A 26,856-nucleotide genomic window follows, 5' to 3' on the forward strand; every position below is an offset into this window, starting at 1 on the left:
GTGTGCAAGAAGAAAGCCGTACCGTCCAGTGATTTTATGCCAGCCGCTTCCTAGTGAAGTGAGCAAAATGGGGAGAATTTTCCTGGAAATCTGCGGTCCACGAGTAGGGGCGGAGCCAAATTATGCAATTCTATGAAAATCACATCATTTGGTCCTGCCCCTATTTAAATTTGTGGGATCTGCAACATTTTACCATGAGGGGGCGGGTCCTAATGGTGCGAATAGATTGGCCCTGCCCCCCATCTCCTCCCCAGGCTTCTCCCGGAGAAGAAAAGAAGAAAGTAGGCAAGTATGCATGCAGGAGATGAAGGGGCCTATTTATTAAATAATATTGGCGGGTATGGTGAATATCCCGCATATACTAAGTATTCCCCAAATGTTCAATAGAGGGACCACTTGCCGACATTCAGCTCCCTCCTTATGGGAGGGAGCTGAATGCCTGTATGCAGCGGGGGGCATGGCAGGGCACTGATACTGTATTGGGGGCCAGGGGCGGGGCAACGTGATAGCGTCATCGTGGCCATGAGACTTGCCTGCCTTTCCGGGGGGCCGGAAGCCACACTCGATATACGGGAGGCTCCCAGCCAAATATCTCTAATAGTAACCCCTATGGGAGCTGCACAGCTGGTAGATTTACCAAGCTCCAGAATGCAATGTAATCTGTAGGTTGGCCCCTGCAGCTTGCGCCATCTGAAGATGGTTTTGTGCTTCTGTAGCCTATGGGCTACACTTTGCAAAATGTACAGGGAAGAGGCTTCCAAAAAGAACCCCCCGGAAAAGGCTGCCACGCATGTGTGGTCTGTAGACAGTCTCTTCACCCTGAGCACATGGCAGTGACGGAGCCCCTATCCCTGCTGGTGCTATTTTACACATTCCTACGCTATCATTGCATCCTGCAATGCGACCATGGGTGCTAATATCGCGCCAAGATCGAGTTGCAGATGCAATTATGAGCAAATGGGTCTCTATATGTTTTATGAGGCAAATTCTATTTCTGACTACATTTCGTACTTATTACTAAAAAAAATATTTTTACATATACCATAATACTCAGTGTAATACACATTATGAAAATGTAGCTAAAATAGAAATTCAAGTAATATACTGTATCAAGGAAAGAAAAATGAATAATTTTTATACAATATATTTATATAGCATAGAGCAGAAGTGGTTACGTTGGATATTGCTATTTTATACAGTACAGTCTGTATTCAGCCCAATACTGGGTGTGTCCCATTGTTACAGTTTGCAGATCACCAAGTTGCCGTTATTATTATGATTTGTTATTCTGCTGATCTGAATCTTGAATAATAAATGAGCAAACACAAAAGCAGAGTTCCTGCTGTAATTTCATTAATGACATATGAACAATACTAATGACTGCAATTATCAACTCAGCAACCAGGCAAATGTCAGTTTCTATCTGCCAGTTTTCAGTTTAGGATAAATGGTTTATTGTTTAAGAGATAAAACATCTGAAGTGTGTACAGTAATTATTAGCCTATTAAACATACTTGCAAAAAGTTAAAATCCCAATCTCCTCTTACAAACATAAAGAATATTATTTGCTTACGAATTGTGCAAGTGTACAGAAATCCATGACTGACAAGCAATCAGATACATAATTGTCTAGATCCATCATAAGATAATTGCTGATTGGTTGCTATAGGTTATAAACCAATTTAGTCCAGCAGATGTAGAAGATTACAGTTTGAAGACTGGGAACACAAATACATTCAGTATATGGACAAATGCAATGGCCTCTGAACGCAGGCACCTAAGAGTTTTTGGTGATTTAGCAACTAGATTTAAAACAATAATAATTTAACAATCAAAACCATTATGGCTTTGCATTTTATATTATTGCCACTTTAAATCTAGTGGCTAAATTGCAGAAAACGTGCAGGTGCCCAAATGGGGATCAGGTCACATGGTCGACAGTTACCATGTTGACATTCATAATGTCGCCACCACAATGTTCACATTAGAATGACGACATGGTTCAACACGTCAACCGGCACCATGTCAACATCCTCAGATTGTCGGCATGTTCACAATGTTGACATCTAAAATATGGTCATGTAAAATGTTCACATTCTCAGAACGTCAACAGATAGGTTTAGGCGCTGCCAGGAGGATTAGGGTTAGGCTGCAGGAGGGGGGTTAAGGTTAGGCACTAAGGGGAGCGGTAGGTATTAAGGTTAGAGATAGGGGTAAAATAATCAACGGAACACCGCTCCATCAGACGTCTCCGCCGGAATATGATACTGGAGACACCGCTGCCGCCGAGGACTGGGGTAAGTGACTGCAGGGCCATCATGGATGTTAGGTCCACATTCTATCATGTGGACATGCCATCCATGCAGACATGGTCAGTCTTGGCATGTTGCAGGTCGACATTTCAAACATGTTGACATTCTCATGTCAACCTGATGCATGTCGACATGAGAACTGTCGACTTAACATACCACAGCCCCTATAATGTGATAAGCTGATAGAAGTCCAGCCAAATACAGCCAAAGGTTATAGGGTACCGACTGCTACTAATTATATTAATCTTACTGTAGGTGCATTAGTAATACCTGTTGTTGGTAGAAATGTTCTAGGTAAGGATGTTCAGTGGAACAAACAATTGGCACATACTAGTGCATACCTTATGTTACTTCAGTGTCCTGTTTAGTAGTTACTACTGGTCATGGACGCTCTGTGTGTATACACATGTACCCTCCCCAGCACCACGCCTGGCTGAGTTTCTAGTTATAGAATTGACAGATGTATATAAAAATAAAAACACACAGAATATACAGTCATTAAATATTTAAATCAAATTAGCTCAAGAATCAGCTGGAATTTAATTCTTTCATTAAAGCTCATTAGCCTTAGAATTATGCAGAGATGATGATTCTCTGTAAGGGATTACTGTATGTAAAACCTCTTTAGCATTCTGCCAACGTATAATAAATGCGAAGATGTGGACTCCATTATTACTGGAATAATAACTGTGACCTATCTCACCTTTGGATCCATTTCCTAGCCGACAGTCTCACCACGGAGGCAATGATGTGACCAGCGTGACTTTTCTTGTCCAGACAAGGACCTTTTCCTTTCACTAAAAAGAAACAGAAAAAAATAAAACCAGATTTAATTGCAATGACACTTTGCAATGGATTCTATATTTCCTGTTAAATAACAGTAATAGAAATAAGTAATTATTAATAATAATAGTGTTAGTCATTTTGCGACAGATAGTGATAGTTGATTTCCGTGTAGAAATTAGTATTTTATAACTGAAAACTAGTAAACCATACAAAACTAAGATTTCCATAAAATCCCATTGCAGATACCGTAGGTGTGTTAAAAAAAATCATTGCTCTCACTTTCAGTGATCAAATAGACAGCTCAACATTTGTACCTAGGACAAGACACCAAAACATATGTGTTTTGGGGACTCCATCCCATTTTGCAAGATCCCACAATGTTACATACTCTCCTGGAAATCTGATATCCAGTTTGCCTTTCGTCATCACATAATAGGTAGAATGCACTTTGCAGGTAGATAATTGATTAATTTAGAGCAGTGGTTCTCGAACTCGGTCCTCAGGACACCACACAGTTTACATTTTCCAGGTCACCCAGCAGGTTCACAGGTGTATTCATTACTTACTGACACATTTTAAAAGATCCACAAGTGGAGCTAATTATTTCCCTTGTGATTCTGTGTGAGGAGACCTGGAAAACATGTACTGCTTGGGGTCCTGTGGACCGAGTTTGAGAACCTGTGGTTTAGAGAAAGAAAGTGGAAGAGGTCCGACTGAGGAGTCTGGGCAAGCGACTTTGCTGAAGTGGTGCAAGAAGACTAGGCCACTGAGTACTCACTGTGTGAAGCACTGAGGACTGCAACTGGGTCCCGGTGGTGTCAAGGAACGAAAGGCGGTGTGCAGTTCAGCCTGGCAGCGATGTGCCCACAAAGGACCAGTGAAGGCTGACAGAGTACTAAAGGACCCCATACACTGTGCGATTTGTAAACGATCCAATGTCGTTTGCAATCTCTCCCTGGAACTCTCCCCGGCAGCTGAAGGGAACGATGTGCAGCAAAAGCTGCGCGATGTAACCCCAATCTAACATTCACGATAGATTGTGTGCGATATGACAGATGATCTGGGAGATCCGTGCTACATGCATCTTTATGTCAATGACACAGATGCATAGCATGGATCAGGGAGATCCGTGCTACATGCATCTGTGTAACTGACACAGATGCACGGATGCGATCAGTGAGACCCGTCTGTGCTGCTGTGTATTTCAGTGACACAGATGTATGCACGGACCAGGGAGATCCGTGCTACATGCATCTGTGTCATTGACACCAAGCCCGTAACTAGGGGTGTGCGAGCAGTGCGGCCGCACAGAGTGCATCGCTCGGTGGGCGGCATTGCCTCTCACCCACAGCTCCTGCATCTGGCTAGCAGGGTGCCTGCAATGGCACCCTGCTGCCAGAATCTCTGCAGCAGTGCCGCCTGGAGCATCCTTAGGATGCACCAGACTTTCACAATGCTTCCCTTACTGCACCCCGGAGCATCCTGAGGATGTTCTGGGCATTGCTGTAATTACCCAGTTCCGGCGCTGGGTGCAGACCATGCCCATCCACATGATGTCATGCGGAGGGGGCGTGGCCTGCACCAGGCGCCGTGAACACTAGCTACACCACTGATTGTCACAAAAGCACAGACAGGATCAGTGAGACCAGTTTGTGCTGCTGTGGTTAAAAAAAAAAACGATTCCTTTGTAAAAAAAAAAAAAAAAAGGAAAGTAAAGGCGTGCCCCTCCCCCCAAAGAACAACTAGCCCCGGGCTTTTAGTGAACCAGTGCTGGTTGTGCAAAATACAGGGGACAAACGATGTAAGGGTCCCCTGTATTTAAGCACAACCAGCACTGGGCTAGTCAGAACCACCTCTGGTTGCCAAAATACGGGGGACAACCAGTACTAGGCTCTGTTTCTGGGGGAAAGAAATAGGTAGGGTCTCTCTGTATTATCCAGAACAAGCATCAGACTTTTTCTAGTGGGGGGCTAATGCCACAGCCAGGGGAGCCCTTTCACTGGGTCCCCCAGCTGAACCATTAACCCTGACCGCTAGTCAGCCCAGGCCGGGATCCCTGGGGTGCACACATACGGAATTATGTCATTAAAATCATGGAAGATAGGTCGATATCTCCTTTGAGGTTTTGGATCTGGATTTAGTTTTGCAAAAGCACACTTGCATGTTTTGGTTTTGGATCTGGAATTTAAAAAAAAATACAAAAACAGCTAAAAATCACATAATTTGGGCCTGTTTTTGTTCCTATAGTATTATCAACCTTAAGAACAATAATTGTCAGGCATTTCCAGGCTTTTTTAACCACCTCACAGCTGACAATATTGTTTTCACGGGATGTAGTTATGAAAACTGCTGCCGCCTGTCTCGATCCTGAAGCTGGAATCCCGGCCAGGGAGTTAAGATAGGCATCGAAATACTGACACTCATCTTAATGCCGACGCTGGAATCCAGGAGGACGCGTGCCCGAACAAAGGTAAGCCGGTTCACCCTTAGTGTTAGCGGCGGGGGGGAAGGGTTAGGTTTAGGTAAGTTAACGGTGTTAGCGTTAGGTTTTGGGGGAAGGTTAGGGTTAGGCACACCTAGGAGGGAGGGTTAGGGTCAGGCACCACTAGGGGGGTTAAAGTTAGGCACTAAAGGGGGAGGGTTAGGTGTAGGCACTAAGGGGGGAACTTAGATTTAGGCACTAATGGGGAGGCTTAGGGTGTGGGGAGGGTTAGGGTTAGGCTACAAGGGAGGGTTATGGGGAGAAGGGGGGAGGGTAAATATACTTACCCGACCTCTGTTGGGATACCAACCATCGGGATGCCTCTGTCAGTATTGTGACAGGAGGCATCCTGACAGCCGGCATTACATTCCCTTTCCGTTTTCACTACCAATATAGGCTAAAGGCTGCAGTGAGCTGGCTGGCTAAAGTAAGCGAAACAGTGGCACAAACGCATGGCAGTTTAAAAAATATAGGAAATATTGCCACACAGCAGTGGCAGACAGGATGGCAGCTTAATAAACTATAATAATGTCAGTCGGCAATGCCCCAAATTGTGCAAAATGTAAAGAAAAGAGGTGCAAGATGGAATTGTCCTTGGGCCCTCCCAACCATTCTTATGTGGGATATTACAAAGTACATGCACGGTTTAACAAACCAAACATTTTAGCGACAAGGACTGACACTTTTGTGGCTCAAGTCCTTGGTTTGTTTGGGCCCCCACAAAATAATTTTTTGGAAGGACGACCTCCAATCATTAAGGAGGAAGTTCATGATGAGGGTGTTGGTGGTGAGATTTCATGTGCTGGTCCAAACTGCTGGTAGCTGATACTGGACTGCTTGTTATTCATTTACAAATTATTATAATTTTGTTAAAAAAAAAGTGTATGAACTCGCCTCAAATGACGTAACAGGGAAGAGGTGCCTAAATGGTTAACGTCCATACCTCTACTAACTTTGGCTTCACAATTGGTACAGATGCCTTTACAACTGTTGTCAGGATTTCAGTTAAAATAATTCCATACCCAAGACGTGGCTTTTCTGGTCTTATGCCCAGGCATGACAGTGGCTTTTCTCTCATGAGCTAGAACTGCTGCCACTGGTGGTTAATTTACACACACAACATCCTCATCATCAAGATCCTCATTAGTGTCAGATAGGACACAAATTTCCCCCCTCATCCTCCTTTTGCACTTCCTTCACACTGTCATCCTCAGTTTCTATTATTTCACCATTTAATACTAGCACAGCCATCATAGCATCAGTGATCCACTGTGCAACTAGGTGACAGCTGTTTTACTTGCTTCCTCTATCAAAGTATTGTTTAACAGTCAATTGTTTTTTAAAATTACTACTAGTAGTAGTCTTCTTGGTCCCTTTCTGGGGTGAAGATTCACCCACAGCAGCAGCAGGCTTAGCACTCAAGGATTCTTCTGAGGAATACTGGATAAGGGGGGAGTCACCTAGCCTTATCCTGCATGCAGAACTACCTCCAATCATTAGTGAGGATATTGATGATGAAGGTGTTGGCAGTGGAGATTGCAGGTGCTGGGATCTAGCTGAGGGAAGGGAGCTAACTGATGCTGGCCTGTCTTTTGTTATTTTTTTATCACCAGTTTCTGATTTTCCCAAAAATGTTCCATGAACTCACTGCAAATGACATAACAGGGAAGAGGTTCCTTGATGGTTAAGGTCCCTACTCTGGCTTTACAATTGGTACAGATGGCTTGACAATTGTTGTCCGATTTGGATACAAATGATTTCACACAAAAGAAGTAGATTTTTGTGTCTTATGCCCAGACATGACAATGGGGTTTTCCTTATCATGGGCTACAACTGTTTCCACTGGTGTCTGATTTATTCAAACAACATCCTCGTCAACAACATCCTCATCATCAATATCCTATTAGTGTCAGCTACACAAATATCTTCCTCATCCTGATGAACATCCACAGAGGCATCCTCAATTTCTATGTCAGCATACTTGTGCTGCTCATCCCCACATTTGCAGAGGACGCACAAGTGGAGAAAGGAAGCTCCTCTTCAAGTACAGTATTGGAAAGGTGAGGCTCGCACAAGGCACCCGCCAACACACTTAGACTCTCCTCAGGGATTTGTGACATTTCTGAGCACGCAGTTGGTTCCTGTGTCTTAATGATTTACATTTTTATGAGATGTCTACTGGGAGAAAGGCTTACATCACAATCAGAGGCAGAATCACTAGTCAAAAATAAAGGCCAAAGCCTTAGGCTTTCCTTGCCGCTTTGTGTGGTGAAAGGCATATTGCCAATTTTATGTCTCTGCAGCTATCTTTCCTTTTGATGTTTTTTTCTTTACCAATGTAAAATATTGGTTCTTTGATTTTACTCGCCCTGACTCAAGCCCTGTATGCCCTGGGCATCGGCTTTAGTAGATGACGTAGACGGACTAGTACCGTCATGACTGGTGGCACTGGCAGCAGCTTCAGCACTAGTATGTGGTTCCTGCTCTCCTCTCAACTGAACGTTCTCCATGTCAACAAACACAAACGAAGTGGAGTACAGCACACACATCAATTTGTACCAATTTTAAATATTACACTGCGGTATCAATGACCTACAGCATTACCATATTGTTATGAATATTACAATGTGGTAGTACTGATCAACAGTGTCACTATACTTGTATGAATAACATTACACTGCGCTACCACTTACAGTGTCAGAATACTTGCACAAAATTGTTGTACCACTTACAGTGTCACAATACGTGTTTGAATATTACACTGCAGTTCCATCTACAGTATCACAAAATGTGAATGAATATTACACTGCGGTTAAACTTACAGTGTCACAATACTTGGATGAAATTGGAGTACCACTTACAGTGTCACAATATGTGCATGAATAATACACTGTGGTCTGGGCACCCTTGGCTGGTCAGAGCACCCCTGGAGGGCACAGCAGCCATTTGATGGATGGACAGAGCACCCCTGGAGGACACAGCAGCCTCTTGATAGATGGACAGACAAAGCACTCCTGGAGGACACAGCAGCCTCTTGATGGATGGACAGAGTACCCCTGGAGGACACAGCAGCCCCTTGATGGATGGACAGACAAAGCACCCCCGGAGGACACAGCAGACCCTTGATGGATGGACAGAGCACTCCTGGAGGACACACACGTCTGTTCAGTACACTCTCCACAGCCAAAGTGAAAATAGCACTGACGATTGGGATTGATGAAGTTTTGCCTTGCTTAGAATCTGAATCAGGTGGGAAAACCCGAGCCAGACTTGGATCCCAACTCGGATCGTGACGTTCCAGTGGATCCAGTTCTCAGAGAAGTGGACCCGCTCATCTCCAACACACACACACATGTATATATATATATATATATATATAAATATATATTAGTTGTACATAGCTATTAATTGTAGAGCGACCGGCTAGTTGATAATAACTATAAATTGTGTGACTGAAAACCACGTAAAAACATATATGTATATAAATAAATAAATAGATAAATTATAAAGTGACAGTGCAAAAATGTGCAAATATTACACAATTGTGGTTTAACCTATTTCATATATAGGTATAAACACATACCATCAAGCCCAAGGAGATAGTATATATAAAAAACTAACTCAGTGCAATAGTATATAGAAAAAGTGCAACCAGTGAAAGTTAAAAAACAATTTAATAGTTATAAAGGACAATATTTGTTTAAAAGACAAGATAATTCATAAAACATACACAACAGGGGGATTTGGGATTATGTACAAAAAAATTAGCTATATAAATAGGTAAAGCAGCTTATCTGAGGTAGCAGCTTAATAGTTCATGTGGCAGGTATGGCAACAGCAGGCTCCAACGCGTTTTGTCAGTTCAAGACTTCATCAAGGGAGTGGTGCTGTATTGTGGGGTCTGCGTTTTTATACCCCCTTACAAAGGACTAAACGAAGAGCAATCAACATCCGGTACCCACCCCTTTCAATATATGGGCAGGACAAAAAAAAGAGAGTAATTACTAGGGAAATCCCATGTATTTATATATATATATATAAGCATAATCGCTTGTATCCTGAATCAAAAATAATAAAGAACGGTGTTCAAAACGGCATTATCTGGCTCTTCCGCCCATAGTTGGCTAGTCCGTATATCCTTCCGCCCGGACTAGTGATGTCACGTCCGCCTTGAGATGGTGCTAATGATGTCAGTGGCTGGAAGGTGTTCCACGCCGATACCCGGAAGTTGTTTTCCGCGGTGATTCATCTCTCTATGGTTTCAGCTGTGAGTCCTCCTGTTCCGATTCTACATACTTCCGCCCACCGCCCATACTGTTACAGCCACGGAGTATAGGACCCTCACTGAGCAGGACTACTGAGCGCTTGTGCGCATGCGTAGTGAATCCGATCTGGGGATAACAAATAAAGCAATGAAAGTATCTTTTAATATTGGTTTTATATTTATCTAGTCAGCCTCTTAGTATTTATTTGGGACCATTTAGGAATGTATATGAACACAGGGTGATCTATTTCCCTAAAAATGATTACAAAGTTCTGTCTCAAAATAAGTGTCTTTTAGCACAAAACTTCTCCATAACCAATCCTTATTCCAGCATAATCTTTATACATTCAGTTTAAAAATTATTTTCTAGTGTACATCCATTCAGGAGTTTTTCTTTTCATTTAATTTTCTTAATATGAGTCTTATGCTTAAACACTGTAGGTTCCTCTGTATCAAATATTTTCCAAAATACTACTGTCAAGTAGTCCTTCTTCCCAGGGAACTACTTGACAGCAGTAGTCCTTCTTTCCAGGAGATAATTAACAAATACTGCACCCAGTATTCTCTGCAGGTCTCCCATCCAGGTACTGACCAGGCCCAACTCTGCTTAGCTTCCAAGGTCGGTTGAGATTGGGCGTAACCAGAGTGGAATGACAGTATATGTATAGTGTATCCATAGCCCCTCCATCCTCTTTGTCCATCCTGGTTGCTTAAAAAATCTTTTATAGTTTATTTGAAAGTCCGTGACTTGATTATGTAGATCCAGATGATCTTATTCTGGGGACAAATATCCCCCTGGATGAATTCTAGTGCTTCTTCTTCCTTGAATGCATTTGCATCTACTGTACCCAATATTCCCAGGAGGTCACCCTTCCAAGTACTAGCTGGGCCCAACTATGTAGGGTTGGCACCCCTGGCTTCTGTGAATTGGTATAACAGTAGATATTGATACATGGACTATGTTGTCTTCTTCTTGTGCAGTGTTTTATAAGAACGGGACTATTTCATAGCTTTCATTGAAGCCAACAGGAGATAAAGTGTTTAGTTCATAAATCCAGTACATTTCTCTCCTGGACAATAAATTACTTAAATCTCCTCCTCTCTGCCCCAACGTCACATGTTCAATAGCTTTGTATGTAAAATCTTCTGGATTTGAGTTGTGTTTGATAGAGAAATGTTTTGAAATGACATGTCCTTCTACTTTATTTTTTATGTTTCTGATGTGCTCTTGTATTCTTATTTTCAAATTTCCTTTTGTTTTACCTACATATTTGCACCCACATGTACATTCTAAGAGATTTATTACTGAAGTCGAATTGCAGTTCATGAATTCTTTAATCTTGTATTCCTTGTTTTTTTTGGAATTCTGAAACATTTTCCTTTGGGGATGATGAAATCTGCAAATATTGCAATGTCCGCACTTAAAACTGCCAACACATTTCGGGATCATATTCTTTTTCGTATCTATTGTTCTTAACATGCTTGGAGCCAACAGATCTTTTAGGTTTTTTGATTTCCTGTAAACTATTTGGGGTTTGGGCTGTAATATATCCTTTAAAACAGGATCCATCTGTAGAATATGCCAGTGTTTTTCTAATGCCTTCTTAATGGTTTTCTCTTGTCCATTAAAAGTTATTATAAATGGAACCATATCTTTGTCACATTGTACTTTTTGCTTATATTCCAAAAGGTGTTTGCGATCCAATTCTTTAGTTTTACTTACTGCCTCTTTCAACAGTTTCTCTGGATAGTTTTTTTCTCTAAATCTCTCAGTGTAAAGTTCTATTTGTTGATTACATATTTCTGTGTTGCTACAATTCCTTTTAATCCTGTGGAATTGAGAATATGGAATGTTCAGTTTCCATTTACTATGGTGACAACTGTTAAAATGCAGATAACTATTAGTGTCTACGCCTTTTATATAGTTTTTTGTAGTGATCATATCACCTTCTCCAGTTAAAATAAGATCTAAAATTCAATACTAACTGGATTAAAATTCAACGTAAATTTAAGATTCATGTTATTATTCTCCACATGTGATAAAAACTGATTAAAAACGTCTTCTGGTCCTTCCCAGATTATTAAAATATCATCAATATACCTTTTATAAAATATAATATTATTAAAAAAGGATTGTTGTTATATATATAATTCTTCTCCCAACACCCCATAAACAGGTTTGCGAAACTGGGTGCAAATGTGGTACTCAAAGCTGTCCCACAGATCTGATGATAAAATTGATCTAAAAATTTTAAATAGTTATGATTCAGTACAAAACACATAAGATCACATAAAAATTATTTTTACCTAAGATTCATAAATCACTATCCGAACCACCAGGAAGACCTATTGTGGCAGGCATTGGATCACTTACATCTCACCTGTCAGAGTATGTAGACATTTTTCTACAAAAATACGTGAAAGAGCTACAATCATACTTGAAGGATACTACGAATGTCTTACAGTGTATAGGAGAGCTGAAATGGAAAGAAACATACAATTGGGTTACAATTGATGTTCAGTCTCTCTACACATGTATTGAGCATACAAAATGAGTCATTGCATCAAGATGTTTTTTAGAGTTAGATTATTCAATCAGTATTTTACACAAAGAATTTTTATGTGATCTTATGTGTTTTATATTGAATCATAACTATTTTAAATTTTTAGATCAATTTTATTGACAGATCTGTGGGACAGCTATGGGTACCACATTTGCACCCAGTTTCGCAAACCTGTTTAAGGGGTGTTGGGAGAAGAATTATATATATAACAACAATCCTTTTTTTAATAATATCATATTTTATAAAAGGTATATTGATGATATTTTAATAATCTGCGAAGGACCAGAAGACATTTTTTAATCAGTTTTTATCACATGTGGAGAATAATAACATGAATCTTAAATTTACATCGAATTTTAATCCAGTTAGTATTGAATTTTTAAATCTTATTTTAACTGGAGAAGATGATATGATCACTACAAAAAACTGTATAAAAGGCGTAGACAGTAATAGTTATCTGCATTTTAAAAGTTGTGACCATAGTAAATGGAAACTGAACATTCCATATTCTCAATTCCACGGGATTAAAAGGAATTGTAGCGACACAGAAATATGTAATCAACAAATAGAACTTTACACTGAGAGATTTAGAGAAAAAAACTATCCAGAGAAACTGCTGAAAGAGGCAGTAAGTAAAATTAAAGAACTGGATCGCAAACACCTTTTGGAATATAAGCAAAAAGTACAACGTGACAAAGATATGGTTCCATTTATAACAACTTTTAATGGACAAGAGAAAACCATTAAGAAGGCATTAGAAAAACACTGGCATATTCTCCAGATGGATCCTGTTTTGAAGGATATATTACAGCCCAAACCCCAAATAGTTTACAGGAAATCAAAAAACCTAAAAGATCTGTTGGCTCCAAGCATGTTAAGAACAATAGATACGAAAAAGAATATGATCCCGAAATGTGTTGGCAGTTTTAAGTGCGGACATTGCAATATTTGCAGATTTCATCATCCCCAAAGGTAAACGTTTCAGAATTCCGGAAAAAAAAAGGAATACAAGATTAAAGAATTCATGAACTACAATTCGACTTCAGTAATATATCTCTTAGGATGCACATGTGGGTGCAAATATGTAGGTAAAACAAAAAGAAATTTGAAAATAAGAATACAAAAGCACATCAGAAACATAAAAAATAAAGTAGAAGGACTTGTCATTTCAAAACATTGCTCTATCAAACACAACTCAAATCCAGAAAATTTTACATACAAAGCTATTGAACATGTGACGTTGGAGCAGAGAGGAGGAGACTTAAGTAATTTATTGTCCAGGAGAGAAATGTACTGGATTTATGAACTAAACACTTTATCTCCTGTCAGCTTCAATGAAAGCTATGAAATAGCCCCGTTCTTATAAAACACTGCACAAGAAGAAGACAACATAGTCCATGTATCAATATCTACTGTTATACCAATTCACAGAAGCCAGGGGTGCCAACCCTACATAGTTGGGCCCAACTAGTACTTGGAAGGGTGACCTCCTGGGAATATTGGGTACAGTAGATGCAAATACATTCGAGGAAGAAGAAGCACTAGAATTCATCCAGGGGGATATTTGTCCCTAGAATAAGATCATCTGGATCTACATAATCAAGTCACGGACTTTCAAATAAACTATAAAAGATTTTTTAAGCAACCAGGATGGACAAAGAGGATGGAGGCGCTATGGATACACTATACATATACTGTCATTCCACTCTGGTTACGCCCAATCTCAACCGACCTTGGAAGCTAAGCAGAGTTGGGCCTGGTCAGTACCTGGATGGGAGACCTGCAGAGAATACTGGGTGCAGTATTTGTTAATCATCTCCTGGAAAGAAGTATATGCCAATTGTCCCCTGTCAAGAAGGACTACTTGACAGTAGTATTTTGGAAAATATTTGATACAGAGGAACCTACAGTGTTTAAACAGACTCATATTAAGAAAATTTAATTAAAAGAAGAACTTCTGAATGGAAGTACACTAGAAAATAATTTTTAAACTGAATGTATAAAGATTATGCTGGAATAAGGATTGGTTATGGAGAAGTTTTGTGCTAAAAGACACTTATTTTGAGACAGAACTTTGTAATAATTTTTAGGGAAATAGATCACCCTGTGTTCATATACATTCCTAAATGGTCCCAAATAAATACTAAGAGGCTGACTAGATAAATATAAAACCAATATTAAAATATACTTTCATTGCTTTATTTGTTATCCCCAGATCGGATTCACTACGCATGCGCAAACAAGCGCTCAGTGAGGGTCCTATACTCCGTGGCTGTAACAGTATGGGCGGAAGTATGTGGAATCTGAACAGGAGGACTCGTGGCTGAAACCATAGAGAGATGAATCACTGCGGAAAACAACTTCCGGGTATCGGCGTGGAACACCTTCCGGGCACTGGCATCATTAACACCATCTCAAGGCGGACGTGACATCACTAGTCCGGGCGGAAAGATATATGGACTAGTCAACTATGGGCAGAAGAGCCGGATAATGCCGTTTTGAACACCGTTCTGTATTATTTTTGATTCAAGATACAAGCGATTATGCTTATATATATATAAATACATGGGATTACCCTAGTAATTACTCTCTTTTTTTTTCCTGCCCATATATTGAAAGGGGTGGGTACCGGATGTTGATTGCTCCTCATTTAGTCCTTTGTAAGGGGGTATAAAAACGCAGACCCCACAATACAGCACCACTCCCTTGATGAAGTCTTGAACTGACGAAACGCGTTGGTGCCTGCTGTTGCCATACCTGCCACATGAACTATTAAGCTGCTAACTCAGATAAACTGCTTTACCTATTTATATAGCTCATTTTTTCTACCTAATCCCGAATCCCCCTGTTGTGTATGTTTTATGAATTATCTTGTCTTTTAAACAAATATTGTCTTTTATAACTATTAAATTATTTTTTAACTTTCACTGGTTGCACTTTTTCTAAATAATATTGCACTGAGTTAGTTTTTTATATATACTATCTCCTTGCACTTGATGGTATGTGTTTATACCTATATATGAAATAGGTTAAACCACAATTGTGTAATATTTGCACATTTTTGCACTGTCACTTTATAATTTATCTATTTATTTATTTATATATATACATATATGTTTTTACGTGGTTTTCAGTCACACAATTTATAGTTATAATCAACTAGCCGGTCGCTCTACAATTAATAGCTATGTACAACTATCTTTAATGTTAGTAAACTTACCATTACTAACTACTTATTAACAGAGAGGTGACGCCTATATTTGATAGGCCAGTGGGCAGCTGTTGAAATTTTGTATCTGTTTGAAAATAAGGGGTACATTAATTATTGGCACTTGTCTTACCTATTTTCTTTATATATATATATATATATATATATATAGTATATACTGTACAAAGGGTAAAATAAGTATTGAACACATCAACATATTTCTCAGTCAGTAAATACATTTGTAATGGGGATATTGTAATGAAGTTTTCACCAAATGTCAGCAACAACCCATGCAATGCACACATGCGAAGAAATCAAACCATAGATGTCCATGAATTAAGTTATGTGTAATAATGTGGAATGACACAGGGAAAAAGTATTGAACACATGCAGAAAGGGATGTACAAAGAGGCATGGAAAGCCAAGACACCAGCTGAAATATATCAATAATTAGAAAGCAATATAAGCTGGTTCAGTCCCAACTGATGGCCTATAAAAAGGTGTCTCATTACCAAGGTTTCACACAAGAAACATCTTATGATGAGTAAAAGCAAGAGCTCTCTCAAGACCTTTGCAACTTTATTGTTGCAAAACATACTGATGGCATTGGTTACAGAAGGATTTCTAAAGTTCTGAGTGTTCCAGTGAGCACTGTTGGGGTCATAATCCGGAAATGGAAAGATCATAATTTCACCATAAACCGGCCACGACCAGGTGCTCCTCGCAAGATTTCTGACAGAGTGAAAAAAATTATCAGAAGAGTTGTCCAAGAGCCAAGGACCACTTGGAGAGCTTCAGAAAGACCTGGAATTAGCACGTACAATTGTTAAAAAAAACAAAACAATAAGTAATGCACTCAACCGTCATGGCCTATATGCACGCTCACCACGCAAGACTCCATTCCTGAAGAAAAAGCATGTTGAAGCTTGTCTAAAGTTTGCTGCACAACATTTGGACAATCCTGTGAAATACTGGGAGAATATAGTCTGGTCAGATGAGACCAAAATGTAACTCTTTGGATGCCATAATACACACCATGTTTGGAGGAGAAATGGCACTGCACATCACCCCATACCAACAGTGAAGTTTGGAGGTGGGAACATCATGGTAAGGGGCTGTTTTTCAGCATACGGTACTGGCATAATTCATGTGTTTGAAGGAAGTATGAATGGAAAAATGTACCGAGACATTCTTGATAAAAATCTGCTGCCATCTACCAGGGTGGACATTTCAGCAAGACATTGATCCCAAACACACAGCCAAGGACACTCTCAATTGGTTTCAGAGAAAGAAAATAAAGCTGCTAGAATGGCCCAGCCAATCACCTGACTTGAATCCAATTGAAAATCTATGGAAATAACTAAAGATCAGAGAACCTGAATCAGCTTTGGGAATAGAGTGAGAATTAGCACTTAACTGTGTACCTGGACAAACCATGTTGCAATGCAAGGGGTGTAAATACATAAATTTTTTTGCATGTTGTGTAAATACTGGCTACTTTTGTATGTAGACCACAAATACTGCACAGCTTTATTACTACACTGCACTTAAGTTGTCAGTTTGGACACCTCCCTCCCAAATCTAAATCTCTCTGCACATTTTAAATCTGCTCCACCTGCAGTGCAATATGGTTTCACCAAGATGGTCAGTAAAGTGCTAAATCTCACTCTATTTCCAAAGCTGAATCAGGCCCAGAGTTCATAGAAGAGGCCCATGGAACCTTCAAGATTTGAAGCAATGCAAGTTTCTCCATACAGGAGGCGTCATTACCAACAAAGGCTTTTGTACAAAGTAATAAATACATTTCAGTAAGCGTGTTCAATACTTTTTTCCTGTGTCATTTCACATTATTACACATAACTGAATTTATGGACATTGATTTCTTTGCATGTGCGGATTGCATGGGTTGTTGCTGACATTTGGTGAAAATTTCATCACAATAGCTCCATTATAAATATATTTACTGAGAAAAGTGTTGATGTGTTCAATACTTATTTTACCCGCTGTATATATATAAATGTAATATACTGCTGGTAATAAGGTTCGTTGCTAAATTGGGCCTCAAATCTCCAAAATCCCTTAAGCTGGGCATCCACTTTACAATTTTCTGTCAGATATCTGTCCAATCTGGCTGGTTGGAATGAAAACCTGGTAATGTATGGGAGCAAATGACAGTCGATCATATGGATTTAAACACTGGAAAACGGACAAAGAACAATTGTTCAAATTGGTTAAATTCGTGTGGTTTTAACCAATTTGTCTGAACGACCATTTCTGTCTGTTTTCCAGTGTTTGTGAGCAAATGGTCGATTGTCATTTGCTCCCATACATTACCAGGTTTTCATTTCAACCAGCCAGATTGGACAGATCAGGTTAACATACACTATATAAGTGGTTCTCAACTCCAGTTCTCAAGCACCCCCAAGAGGTCATGTTTTGTGGATGTCTGTAATCATGCACAGGTGAGTTAATCGGTTTGCTGGGTCAGTAATTATCCCACCTGCTTCCATAGAGCTAAATCCTCAAAACATGACCTGTTGTGGATATTTGAGGGTTGGAGTTGAGAACTACTGCACTATTTAGAGTTATATGGCTGCATTGTATGCTAATGCCATTGCAGCGCAAATTTGTAAAGAGCTACTATGCGAAAATATGCAAATGTCGCAGATGGAGAGGGATGTACTAAGACACCCACCTGCGGCTTTGCAAATCCAAGCATCTGCGTATAAATAAGCAGCATCGGACGATTATCATCTTCTGGGTAACCCCTATTGTCATGCAGAATGGCTGCAGGAACTGAGACTTTGGAGCCATTTTTATTGCATATGGGATCGCAGACGCAGGATGCGACATGCCCCTGAAATGGTCGCGATACACCTGCGTTCGTTGCAGCGGCTCCACATTACCTCCCCCAAACACTTCCTGACTGTCATTGACGCTGCAAGTAAATAGTCACAGAGAGTGACTATAGTAATATTCCATGACACATAAAATGTTATGTTAATTTGCAGTATATAGGTGAATATGATTCCAATTGGTCAATTTTCTTATTTTCTTTGGCCTATACTGATACACACACACAACCAATATGTGTGAATGGCTAGTGCTCGGTGGTGAAGATGGGCCCATAACTATGCTATCTTTGGCCTCGAAATGGCTTCTGCTATGTGTCATCAAGTAGCTTAAAATCATCCACAGACGTGATTTGCAATTCTTTGCTGTTGTCCAATAGTCAATAATGCTAAGTGGCTTAGAATGGATAGAGAATCTAAGCCTGATACCCACAGATGTTTATTTTATACTTAAAATGCTTTGATGTCCATTTGGTAATAGAATTGTTCCTACCATTTGGAGATCAGATTTCTCCAAGGCGTTTGCCTACAGTAATTAGAGAAAAAATAACAGGGGAAGTTTTGTTCCAAAAACCAGAAGGCTATACTAATAAATATGGCAATCTGTATTATTATTATTACTTTAGATAGAATGGTTAAAAATTGTAATAAACACTACTTTGATCTTTGCTGAAATATCAAGTCACTCCAGGCTCACTATGCTGTCAGGATAATTATGATTGCTGTTATTTTATTATACCATTAACCGCACATTTGTTACAAATAATCTATTTAAAATCCGGTAAAGATTTCATCAAAACAAAAAAAATTTTTTTTCCAAAATGTCCTCCTCTGAAAACCTCTAAAGAAAATCACAGGCTTGCACTGAGTTGTTACATTATTCATTACATCAGCCAGAGATGCGTACTTGTCTTACATGTCTGTGTTTTTTTTAACCAAGACAAGGCTGTGGGCATGAAATTCAGATGTTTCCACAGAGAATGTATTCCTTAGCATTCATCAGCATCTCAGCTTTAACCTTGTTCGACTTCTGAATGTTAAATCTGGCATTTGATAGCTACATATTCAGAGGGAGTGTATTTAATTCTAGCCAAAGTGTGACATTGCAGTGTGCCAGCTCTACTCAGAGACTACTTAACTTCCATACACACTATGGGGTATATTTACTAAAGTTTGGGTATGTAGAGTGGAGGTGTTGCCCATAGCAGCCAATCATATTCTACTTAACATTTTTCTAGCATCTTCTAGATTAAGGGTGGGCAATAAGCAGCCCCCCAGATGTTGTAAAACTACACATCGCAGCGTGCCCTGCCACATTTTTGCTATTTGGTCATACTAAAACTGTTGCAAGGCATGCTGGGATTTGTAGTTCAACAACAGCTGGAGGGTCGCTTATTGCCCACCCCTGTTCTAGAAGATAATAGCTAGAATCTGATTTGTTGCTATGGGCAATATCTCCACTTCTAAAAACCTGCACTTTAGTAAACATACCCCTGTGAACCTAAAGCTGAGCATGTCAACATGCAGCATGTCGACATTCTCATGTTGACTTGATGAATGTCGACATGATAACTGTCAACCAATCGTACCAAACCCCAATCATATGTATCTGCAATCTTGCCAACCTTATCCTCATCCCCAATTTACCTCTCTTCTGCTCTCTCTGAAATGCCAGCTCTGCCTGCAGTAAACTGACCTACAATCACAATCTTTCACCTCCAAACTCCCTCAACCTTCTTGCCCTCATTGAAAGGGTTCAGTTTGTGTGATCGACATTCAGAAGGAGGGCAGCATGATGTCAAACCCAGCATGCCATGCTACTAATTCAATTTGAAGCATTTTTGTAACCGTGTCAGCTTAAAATGTTTGCTGCAGATTGCATTAGTAATGTTGGCATGCTCCCTTCCGATTGTCGACCTTGTGAACATCGATAATGTAACTACATCCCCACTAAAGCCTGGCAATCCTTATCCTAAACAACTTCTCCTGCAGCTTTTTCAGACAAGGAGACTGACAATTCAAAGGTGTGGGCTTCCTCATCGCTGATGGTAATCTCAATATCCTTACTCATAAACCCAATGACGTTGTCACTATCAAACTTCTCTTCTTCTTCTTTTCTTTCCCTGGCCTCTCCCAGTAGGCTATCTACACCACCCACTTCCATGATCTTGTCTTCTCCAAACTCTGTGCTAGCTCCAACTTCTCCAATTAAACCTTCCCAGTCTCTGACAACAACCTCCTTTCCTTCAGCCTCTCCTCATCTCCTACACAACTCCAATTCCCACTAAGCACACACACTTAGCATAATTTTGATGTTCTTGACCCTGCCATATTTTCCTTCACATTTCAAGCACTCTCTTTCTCTCTCTCCTAACACTGCTCTGTCATGCCACAATCTAATTGTTTTTCTGTATGTCTGCACTCTCATCTAAGCCCTCCTCTCAACCACCTGTGTAACCAATCACAAACTTTGTCAATCTTAAAACATCAGCATTCTAAGTAGGACCGTTACTTGCAGTGTCACTCAACACTGAACATGACTGGAGGAAGTCATGGCCTTGTGTCATCTTATTGCACATCTACCTGCCCCCTTGATCCCATTCTCTCTCATCTTCTCTGGTCCCTCTGCCTCATTGCCTGCCAGCACATAGCACATCTCTTCTCTTTCCCATTGATATCTAGCCCTTAACCTTGCTCTCTTGCTCTTGTCCCATCCATACTCAAAAAAACCTCATGGCTTTCTCTCTGTCTACTGCACAATGTATCTTCCCTCATTCACTTATAAATTAATTGAGTGGCTTGTCTATGATCCCTTACAAGCTTCCCATTCTTTCACTCCATCCTTGACCGACTCCAATCTCGCTTCCATTCCATTTACTAAAGTGACTAATGATATTTGTCTGCCAAGTCTAATGGTCATTTTTACTTGCTCATGTTCCTGGAACAATCTTCAGCTTTCAACACCCTCTTCTGCACACCACTCACTCCATAGGTCTTTGTGGCCCAATTGCCTCCTGGTCTCCATCAGCTCCTTCTCTGGAGTACCTCCAGCACCCCTTCCTATAGCTATTGGGGTCTCATTAGGTTCTGTCATCCACTCTTCTCACTTGACACTTCTTACCTTAGTGAACTAATCATATCTTTTGGTCTCCTCTGTACTGACGATACCAAAATCTACCTCTCTATCCCAAATCTCTCCCATTCTCTCCTCTCCTTTATCCAGCTGTATTTAATGATTTATGTCCCAATGCTAAAGGTCAATATGACAAAAAGTATAGATGTGTCCACATACATCTAGCCTCCTTGCGTGTTAAACATCCCTTCTAGTCACGCCATGCTGTGGCGTGACTCGTTAGCATTAAGCATCTTTTCGTGCAACTTTTTATCTTCAAATGCATCTTATTCACACAGCGGCACAAATAGAATGCACAAGCAGCTTCTGCTGATTAAAATAATATGCGCATGCCTATGTTCTCTGCATTTGCAGGTGTATATACATATACATGCAAAATGCAACATTAGTGTCACAGCCTCTGACACATTAAACTAGCATTTTGCATGTAGATACAGTCGCACACAGAACATAGGCATGCCTGTATGGCATGGACACATCTGTAAGCATATTATTATTATATTACCTCCATGTAGAGTCTTGAATCCTCTCTCTATGTCTCTCTCTCTTTCTCTGTGGTTTACTCTATGCTCTTCTATTTCCCTTTTGTTTGCAGCTTTGGTGTCATCCTTGACTCCATGCTCTTTTCCCACATCCAGTCTCTCTCCCAAGCCAATTGCGTCTAGCTTTGGAACATTTCCAGCATTAAACCCTTCCTGACCTGGATGTTACCAAAGCTTTTATACACTGCACTCTATGATTATTTTCTACATTTTCCTGTCTGCCTTCCCTCTCACTCGTCTCTACCCAATTAAAACCATCCCCAATGTCACAGATTGATTTTCTGCCACTCTGATGCTGCCTCTTAACCCTGCTATATTCTTCCATGGCTCACCATTCCTTACAGGATCCAATTTAAACTATTTATGTCTATTCTCCCTCACCCATACCTCCCACCCCTCTCGATCTCTGACTTCATCTCACTCTACTCTCCGTCCCATCCTCTTTGCTCTGCCATTGACCAGCGCCTAACTTTCATCTGATATCCACATAACGCTGCTGCCTCCAAGACTTCTCCCACGCTGCTCCAAACCTACGGAATACATTCCTACATATAATCAGACTCCAATTATTTAATTACTACTTTAAATTGCATCTATTCATCAAAGCCTATCAGTGTTCTACATTACTCAAATATCTGTGGTCCAACCTCCCGCTTCCAACATACTCATTTTGCCCCTCCATATTAGATTGTGCACTTTTATGTGTTGGGTTCTCCCATATCCTGGCTCCTTGTCTGCCCAATTTGCCCAACTGTGCATCCTTATACTGTACCTCGATGTTTGCACTTTTCTGTCATGCAAATGGATGGTGCATTACCCATTCTCCGCTAGCTCAGATGTGGTGCAAAATCCTTTTGTGAAGAGGAAATGACCCCCCCCCTCTCCCTATAAAGCAAGGAAATACCTTAAAAGAATGCAGACTCCATCCCTTTCATTTAGTTTAAATGCATTTGGTATGGAATGCCGGCTGCCGCATGACCGTATAAAAGTATAAACTATTCTATTCCAACCCCCTAACCCTAACCCTCCTTAGGGGTGCCTAACCCTAACCTCCCACCCAAGTGCCTAACCCTAACCTCCCCCCTCTAAGTGCCTATCCCTAACCCCCCCTGCCCCGCTGCCTAAACCTAAATCCCAGGGGGGGTGCCTATCCCTAAGACCCAGGGGGGGGGTGGCTAACCCTAACCCTCCCTCCCCCTAGCCTAACCCTCCCGGGGGGGTGCCTAACCCTAAATTCCCCCCGGGTGGCCTAAACCTAACCCTCCCCCCCCTGCGGCTGTCCACTTGCGGCGCCCGGCATCCCTTCGAACGGGATGCCGGGCGCCGGTGTGCCGGCATCGGGAAAATGACAGGCGTCTGGATTATAGACGCCTGTCATTTAACCCTAGTCGGGATTAAGGATTCTAGATGCAATCCCGGCCGCCGGCATCTTAAACGTATACTGTAGGTTTTTTTAAATTTTTATAGTTTTAAAACACCTAAGTTCTCAGACATGTCCAGGCATTCTTTCCTGTACAAAACCACAAGAAGTTACTATACTGATGTATAAACAATGCAATTATGGACACTATATGGTGTTTTTGCATGAATGATTTCCAGTGATCTGCTCACATACAATGTGCAACTTCCTGCTGTTATTATTGGGCCTATTCTGATGGTTTTCGCACAACTCAGATAGGTGCATGGGCATTATCTGTACTGTGCATGTGCCAATCACTGACTGCGACGGCAACTGCTGTGTGTACTGCGTCCATCTCTGTATCAGGCCCATATTCATGGGGAGGTTACATCAGTCTGTTAGAGCATTTACAAAACACAAAAGCCCCATTGAATTTCTATTTTATGTAGGCAACTCTCTCAGGGCACTTACGAAACACAAACAGGGTTATGTAATAGGTTCCGAGATGACGTAAACAGCGTGATTTCAGTGAGTTCGCCATGCTAAATTTAAAGTGACATGCCATTGCATCATACGTGCCTACATTCCACCTCCCTGACTGGAGGGGGGAGGCGGGGCCTGTGGTGTCATTAGGCCCCACCCACTCACGGGAATGCAGCGATTTGTGGGTCAATTGTGAGAGAGCGGGACAAATATGACATGATTTGCATAGAAACACATCATGTTGGCCTGCCCTCTTCCGTTTACTCGCGATTCGCAGCATTATACTCCCCATAGTGCCCACTGCGTTAGGAAGTGGGCAGGATGCATAAGGACTGCCTACTCTTCTGGGGGTGCAGGAGACTGCTCGCAAATTTGGGTGTCTCCCGCAACTTCCGGGAGAGTAGGCAAGTATGAGTTACATGGCAAGACCAGCCTTATAACCAGGGCCGGATTAAGGAGAGGGCGACAGGGGCGGTTATCCTGGGGCCCCCACACACAGAGGGGCCCCCACCACGAGAGCATGCGGGGGGGGTTTCTGAGTACCTAGAAACCCCCCCTGATGACCGATTCCCCCTACTACCTTTGCCGATATTGGGGGCGGAGCCAACATGACAATCCCCAGGGCCTTACTGAGGTGAGCAGCAGCTGCTTAGAATGTAATTGTACTATATGTGTATATGTATATATATGTGTTATTGTATATACAGTACTATATATGTGTTAGTGTGTGTATGCGTGTATATATGTGTATGTGTCATTGTATATACAGCATGTGTTAGTGTGTGTATACTGTGTATGTATTAGTGTGTATGAATGTGTTAATGTGTATATATATGCTAGTGTGTGTATACTGTTTATATATATATATATGTTAGTGTGTATGTGTGTGTATACTGTATATGTGTGTGTTAGTGTGTACATTATATAAAATATATATGTTTGCTACATATGTATTATAGGTGTGTGCGGGTGTTTAACGTGTGGTGGGGAAGGGGGGTAGGCTCCATGTGGCTTGGTGGGGGCCCCCACTAGCCTTAATCCTTCCCTGTTTATAACTGACAGCTGAACTTGCCGAAATCACGCTGCTTCTGTAATCTCGTAACCTATTACATATCTCCCTAAAGCACCTTTAGACTTGACTCAATTTATTTATGTACAGTACACGCAAGATACATGCCAGGGTGCATATGTTTCCAGAGCAAATTCAGCTCATTGCAAAGCAGCATCAACAATAAAGTGGTGTAGAGGCCATATTTGTTTAGGGGTGTTCCTTGATATGCAGTGGGGTGAACAGCCATTCCATATGGAAGAGGACTTTTGCACCAGCTCAGATCTATCAGAGACCAGGTCTTGTCCTATACTTTTAAAGGGACCAGCTTTGCACCTCTATGTTGTACATTCCCATAAAAGCACATTTCCAGGTTAACTCAGAGAATGAATATAAAACATTTCACACACATCCAATGGTTATCTATAATGAAGAATGTCCTCATAGTTCCTCATTCTCATGAACATTGAGGTATGATGGTGCAGACGTTTACAGGGTGTATCAGGCATGTGCTTTGTAAATGACGTGATTAGCTACCATGTTCATATGATGCCACTATATAGAGGTGGTACTGTACATTGTAATTAGCTCATCTACTGCACCTTGAGAGCCATGCAACATGTTATAAAAATTTTGGGTCTTGGCCTCGATTTCACATCCCCTTTAGAAAAGGGTTAGAATATGTGCTGTAAATTATAGGAAATTGTATTATACAGTATACTATACTGAAACAGTCTCTTTTATGCTGTTGTTATAATGAATTCTATGACAATTTCTTAATTTTGAATGCTGAATTTATCTTCAGACACAAACCCGCCTTTAGGTAATAGACATAATGAAAACTGTCATAAAATTCTTTACATTGAAGAACCATCTATATTATAGTATTTTGCTCATTTTAAAGTTTGTTTATTTTTTATATGTAAAAAGTAAAAAACATACTATTTTACATTTCATTAACATGGACGTGTCACTTAGAAATTCCCATCTCACTTTGAAAGCGGAATGAGGCAGGATCTTACAGATTATTAATTGATGCTTTGTTCTTTGACTTCGACCAAATACAAATAACAGCAACAATGCCAGCCGTTCTATAATAAATGGGATGCTTGTATTAGATTGAGATGAGATGCTTGCTTTGCTAATTTATTGGGAAGAAAAAGTCTTAAGAGACTCAAACAGAGCTGTGCAGGAAAAACAGTAGTTGAAAAGATGGACATACATAAAACATACAAACCAGAATAAATATAATACAATTTACCTTTAGATACATTATAGTGGTTTTCTATAAATAACATTGTACTACCGTATCTGATTCTTCTCATTATTCAAAAAGAATGAAAAGGAAATTGGAACTCTACAAATACCCAAAGAGACAATAAACTCTAATCCCAGCTCAGATGTATAAATAAATATCTGTTTTCTTGGTTAAATTGTAGTGTGCTTTCCCTGATTATCTGCATCATGTTAGAACCCTGCAGCATCCTTACCTGTCACTGAGCTCTTCCTAAGATTTCCTGTTGGTTCTGCATTCTTGCTGCAGATTCCTATGCACACAGCTAGCAGAAAGCACAGGCAGGTTCTCAGATGTCACATGTGTTCTCAAGCCAACCAACAGAATGGGCTTTACTATTATTAACACCTGCATTGCTGGAAGAGCCATTACACATTGTCAGACAATACATTTCAATTATTTTTATTTATAGGAAAAACATCTAGAATTGAAGGTAGTGTTATCAGTAAATGCATAAAGCTTTTTGCAATTGCATTTGTGACACTTGCA

General features: G+C 40.5%; 1 long non-coding RNA gene and 2 pseudogenes across 1 annotated transcript in view; 1 reads left to right on the plus strand and 2 right to left on the minus strand.

The window, feature by feature from the left end:
* The window catches only part of LOC148520009 (uncharacterized), a 58,603-nt gene extending 31,970 nt beyond the window's left edge, over positions 1–26,633 (minus strand). The window contains exons 1-2 of the long non-coding RNA XR_015878877.1: positions 26,564–26,633; positions 3,016–3,109 (exon numbers count right to left, since the gene is read on the minus strand). This is a non-coding gene — a long non-coding RNA (uncharacterized LOC148520009). The remainder of the gene's footprint in view (positions 1–3,015; positions 3,110–26,563) is intronic.
* On the minus strand, positions 10,388–10,506 carry LOC148520010 (5S ribosomal RNA; annotated as a pseudogene).
* LOC148520011 (5S ribosomal RNA) lies at positions 14,098–14,216 on the plus strand (annotated as a pseudogene).
* Positions 26,634–26,856: the final 223 nt, after the last annotated feature.

This window comes from Taudactylus pleione, unplaced genomic scaffold (assembly GCF_031769625.1).
Source record: "Taudactylus pleione unplaced genomic scaffold, aTauple2 ptg000178l, whole genome shotgun sequence".
In the NCBI taxonomy this organism is placed as follows: domain Eukaryota; kingdom Metazoa; phylum Chordata; class Amphibia; order Anura; family Myobatrachidae; genus Taudactylus; species Taudactylus pleione.